Below are 6,087 nucleotides of genomic sequence, written 5' to 3'. Positions count from 1 at the left end.
TACTGTTGTCCTAAATATCCCCTTTATTTTTGTAGATGGGGAAATGCTTCTCCACCACTCGTTTGGCATCTTCCTTGTAAGTATAATCTTATTAAAATGTTGGTTAGCTATGATATCCAACAAAGTCCTAAGCTCTTCTAGACTTCTATTGTGATTTATTTGACCTTGTAGTCTTTCCTGATTTCATCCTTTTAAGGCATCTTTTATGTCAACCAGTCCAATCCTTCTTATATACCTATGGCGTGTGGTGTCCTTGCGAGTAAAGCACTCAACCGGGCTAGATCCACTTCAGATGTCTCAAGTCAATAACTTGTAAAAATAGTCACCCCATCTCATCGTAATGTCTTTATCCTTAACTAGTACTCTACCATCTTCCTTTTTTACACACCTGACATGCTCAAAATCTCTGTTCTTCATTTCTTTTTATATATAACTTTTTCCCAACCTTAGTGTTTAGGTTATTGTAAAAGTCATCATATTTCTTTGCCTTTTATTTCCCTACAAATTTTCTAGCTTCATTTCTGACAGCATAATATTTCTTTCTATCGACAACTTCTTTAGTCCTGTCTTAAAACAACCTTTCTTATACTTGATGGCAGTCTGGACCTCCACATCCCACCACCAAGTCTCCTTAAGGGCTTGAAAGTGTCCCTTGATACCCCTAGGACCTCTTTAGCAATTTTTTTAATACAGGCTGACATCTCAATCCACATCTCATTCAAGTCTCCACTTTAGCAACCTTTTACCAACAATGAGCTATCTCACTTTCCTTATTTGACCATTTTATCATTATAAGATCCTAAGCATCTTCTTTTAGTCTCCACCACCATCTAGTATTAAGGAAAATAAGCTTCCTTATGTTACAAGTTTGTGAACAAAGTTGTATATCTAAGACTATCAGTCTATGCTAAGATGTTAGACTCTCCCCAGGTATAACCTTATAATCTTTACACCAAAATTCATCGGTCCTTTTAGTTAGGAAGAATTCAATTTTGTTATTATGAAGTCCGCTTCTGTAGATAACAAGGTTATCCTCTCTCTTTTCAAAGAATATGTTCACAATAAGTACATCTTCTACCACAGAGTCTAAATTGAAATCCCCTCCTCATTCCTCTTCCCAATACCATATCCTCCATGTACATCTTCATACCCTAGCCAATCCTTCCCAACATGTCCGTTGAGGTCATCCCCTATGATAATATTTCCATCATAGCTAAAGTTTTGCAATATTCCATCCATATCTTCCCAAAAATTGTAACTTACTACCTTTATCCAACCCCATTTGGGTGCGCAAGTACTAATTCTATTGACAGCCTCTTTCTCCAACATCTTGATTGCAATAATCCTATCTCCCACTCTCCTCAATCCACAACGTCATTCTTTGGGATTTTGTCCATAACTATGCCCACTCCTCCTCTATGGCTTAGATTTCCCAAATACCAAAATTTGAAGTCATCTAAATATTTAGCTTTCTTGCCCTTGTCTTTTTGAAAAGCAAATGAATTTCTCAAAAATAGAGTGGAGGAGTCAAAAGTCATACTGAGAATGCGTGAGAGCGCCAAGAAAATAAGATCATCCTTCACTGAAGGAATGCAAGCAAAAGCAAGTTCGGGAATCTCTGGAGCATATGCACCCTACCAGAACTTCCTTCCATCTAGCCTCTTGTATACATGCAATATTACTCCTTTTTCTTCTCATGACATCTATCAATTCCATGCTCTTGTCCATTAAAAAGCCAATGTTCCAAGTATCAATTCTGACCCTATGCTTGTGTACAACATTCATGACAGGTCGGTAAGTCATGAAATTGAAAGAAAAAGGAGGTTATAAAACAAAAAGATCTATGAAAAAGGTGAATGGCTAGATATATTAGAGTTTCGGCTGCCTACCTGATGCACTACTATAAGAAAAATAGATATATAATAGAAAATTATATAGAGAAGGACAGAGAATGGATGCATAATGCTTTAACAACACATTTCATGCATAGAATAAATTGCTAACTCAAGTAGCGCAAAGTACAAAGATGCTATAGCAGTGCATAAAATCTAAACAAATGAGAATGGTCAAGTATCCAATTGTACAAGTAGCAAGGAGCTACATAGGTAATGATGATTAAGTAAATGAGAGCGTCAGAAAAAAGAATAAATGTAGGGAGCAGGTAGTACCAAATGACAAATAAGAATACTAAAAAATACTACAACAAAGCATGTAAAGAAAGCTATAACTAAATAAATACGCACACAATGAATAGAAATTAAATGATAAATAACAAGATATTTCCCTACTACTTAGAGAACTCCGAGACTCGCAAAATTCAGCTAAAACAGAAGTAACACTAGTTAGGGAATGATACAAAAAAATTAATCATTAAAAAAAGGCCACATGAAGAAATTAAATATTATGAAATATTTTGCCACAATTTCATCCATGATGATGGTGTCACTATTTGACATCTTAAATGTAACAGCTCACATTAAGAAATTTCTCATTAAAAAAGCATGCATTAATTTCTCACTAGCTATAGTTTCATTAAATTTTCTTACATTATACTAATTATAATATACTTTTTTATTTTTACTTGTAGCATTACTATACATCAACATCACGAGAACTTTCACGGTTGGCTGGAGTAAGTTAGGCTCCAATTATACAACATTTTTCTGAATCCAGTTTATGTTCAACCACAATTAGATGCTTCAATCAAGAAGAGAGGTTTATGAATATAAGCCTCAAGCTAGTGGATGGTTATTCCCAACTCACATTTCATATCTATGGTGCAATGGAGTGGTTATGCTTCCGCTTGGATATGTTAACATCTATAAAATATGTTATCTCTTTGGTTTTCTTGGTATCAATGTTGAAGGAAGTTCTCAGTCCTGGTAAAAGTTTGAACTTAAGATCTTATAAAGTCATATTTTTGGGAAAAACCTGATTATTTGGTCATATGAGAGCTTGATTTTAAATTTATTTTATTTTGTTTTATCTCTTTGAAGGTGTTATGGGTTTATCAGTCACATAAGGGCTTGGTTTTAGTATGTATGGGGTCATATGGGATCTTTGCAATCTTGAAAATAAAATCATATCCATTGAGAGAATTCTGCAGTACACTTGCATCGCTAGTGAACCACCTCTATTGGTAGAAGAAAATCGGCCAGATTATGAATGGCCATCACAAGTAGAAGTTGATATTGTTGATTTGCAAGTAATTTCCAATCTAGATCCTCAAGTCTTTATCTCCTATTGTTATCTCCTTTTATGGAATAATCCCTCTAAAACCTAATATTATGCAGTTCTTTTTGCTCTTTGTGAAATTTTACTAAGTTTATTAGTATTTTAATATGTATGTAGGTCCAATATGACTCACATCTTCCTTTTGTCTTACGAGGTCTCACCTGCACTTTCCTTGGAGGAATGAAGATTGGCATTGTCGGGAGAACAGGAAGTGGTAAATCAACTCTTGTACAAGCTATTTTTCGCATGCTTGAACCAACAACTGGTCAAATTCGGATAGATACTATTAACATCTACAAGATTGGTCTTCATGACTTGCGGTAAAGGTTAAGCATCATCCCACAAGACCCAACAATGTTTGAGGGTACTACTCTAAGAAGCAATATTGACCCACTTGAAGAGTACATTGATGAACAGATTTGGGAGGTGGGGCTTTTTTTCATTTGATGAATAATAATTTAATCATTGACAATTGATGGACTTATCTTCTTCTTATTGATGATTCACACACAAGACGAATAGTTCACAATTGATTGGTTGAGATGTGGCTCTATGAGCTCCTTTCTTGCGATCTCTTTAGTTTATTATTATTATTTTTTGAAATCTTTTTTGTTGAGATGTTAAAATCATTTCATAGGATGCATTTAATCTTGTTTGTAATATTCTCTTGATTAGCATGTAGTAAGTTTATATGGGCTTTTGTTGTCTTAGGCTTTAGATAGATGCCAGATTGGTGATGAGATTAGAAAGAAGAAACAGAAGCTTGATTCTATAGGTTCATTTCTTCTCCTATTCACTTATACCAAATTTACTCCGCATTAATTTATCTATGAATATTTACTTATCTAACATCTAGTGCAAAACCCAACCCCCTAATCCTTTTTCCAACTAGAAGTAAGGGAACATATGTTCCTAGAAATAAGATCTTGAATAGCCAACTCATTTCATTTGATTGTTGTGATAGTGGCTGAGAACGGAGAGAACTGGAGCATGGGTCAAAGACAGTTAGTCTGTTTAGGGCGGGGTTTACTCAAAAGGAGTAAAGTGTTAGTACTCGATGAAGCTACTGCATCAATGGATACTGCAACTGATTATCTAATTCAGAAGACACTTAGTCAACACTTCTCAGGGACTACTATCATCACAATTGCACATAGGATAATATCACTTCTTGATACCGATAGGCTCCTTCTTCTTGATAATGGTTAGTAGCTAGTAATAGTACATCACACTCAAATGGGTTCAGTTGAGCTTGGTAAAAACTATTCTCATTCTTCTCTAGTGCTTCATTGTCATTATCATATTGATATGTTTTTTTTGTCTTAAGCAGGTCTTATACTAGAATATGATTCCCCAACTAGATTGCTAGAGATCAAGTCCTCAGCATTTACAAAGCTTGTTAAGGAGTATACTCGAAGATGTAGTCACTAGTTTTTGAATGGCTAAATAAGAAAGTACTGAATGTTCAAAGTAAGAAATTTGCATTAGACTGCGTACTTTTCTATTTTGAATATGCAAATTTTTTTTGGAAGATTGATTCTAATTGTAATCATTTTTGGAATTAGTTGATATATCAAGGGTAGAAACAAGGAAATCTTTTTCTTCATGCATGTCTGTAAACCATGAGAGATGTTTTAGTTTCCAAGCAATCTTTTTAGAATGTTGTAAATATCTATCACATGTCAAATTGTATAAATATTATTGAAATTTTGCAGACAAATAGAGCCCAAAACCATGCTTACAATTTTTATTTTTTTTATTTTTTATTTTTATTTTTGTGGTGAATGAATAATATCATAAACAACAAGAGAGTATATAAGGAAGAGGAGGGAGGAGCCTAAAGGACCAAGCCTCAGGAGAGGCAGGACAACAAGGGGACAAAGGCCCAACTAATTTAAGTTGGCATGCTTACAATTTAAATCTTTATAAAAAATGGAGTTAGCCATGTGGCAGAATAAATCTATAAAAATTTAGTTAAATGTATATTTTATTTAAAGAATTGAACAACTAAAAATACAAGTGAACTTAACAATACAAGGGTGGGTTTATACTTGAATTTAAGTTTAAAATTCAACATGTGGCTCCACAAGTCAAAATTTCCACATTAGTCAAACAAAACGTTAGGTACATGTCATGTTACGATCCAGAGAAAGTGCTAGGAACCTAGGTGGTTAAAGTGATATATCTATTTGTTGGAAAAAAAATAATAAACATAAAATAAAAAGAAGATAAAATACATAAAAGAAAAATATTAGGGTTAGAACCACACACGTGTGGCTGGATACAAAACCATGGTTAGTATACATGAATGCAAAATAAATAAAATACATATATACAAGGTAAATGTATATTTATAACATAGGCCACGATAGGGTAAATCCTAACTATAGACACCTCATTTTGTCACTTGAATGTCACTCCTGACGAATTTCAAGGGAGCTTCTGATGATGGCTGAGTTAGAAGGAGATAGTGCGGCCTGCCCAGAGGGGGAAAGGAACGATGGCCCCCCGCCGGATAGAGGCAAACAGCGACTGATCACGGACTTCTTGTGCCCTGCATGCCCCTTCACTCCTGATGTGGTGCCTGGTACCGCAGCAAAGCAAAGGGATTCGAGAGAGGGTGAGAGAAACAATGAAGATAGATGGCCAGCGGATCAACAAGCACGCAAATCCTATGCTACGGTGACAAAGAAGACTCTCCCCGATGTGGAGGATCTCCCAAATTTGATTCACGTCAGATCTGTGATGAGGGTAGTGATTCCACAGGAAGTGTATGAAGAGAAAATGGAGACCTTCTCCTTTGCGTTGATAGGAAAAGTAAACTTCAGGTATGTTTCTATGGACGATATAAGG

The 6,087-nt window shown here is 35.0% G+C and overlaps 1 pseudogene; it reads left to right on the top strand.

Annotated features, from left to right (window-relative positions):
* Nucleotides 1–3,037: 3,037 nt before the first annotated feature.
* On the top strand, nucleotides 3,038–4,665 carry LOC122089657 (annotated as a pseudogene).
* The last annotated feature ends 1,422 nt before the right edge of the window (nucleotides 4,666–6,087 follow it).

Source organism: Macadamia integrifolia, chromosome 9 (assembly GCF_013358625.1).
Source record: "Macadamia integrifolia cultivar HAES 741 chromosome 9, SCU_Mint_v3, whole genome shotgun sequence".
Taxonomy (NCBI): Eukaryota; Viridiplantae; Streptophyta; class Magnoliopsida; order Proteales; family Proteaceae; genus Macadamia; species Macadamia integrifolia.
The sequence above is the reverse complement of the archived record's forward strand: the minus strand, read 5'-3'. Positions and strand labels throughout refer to the sequence as shown.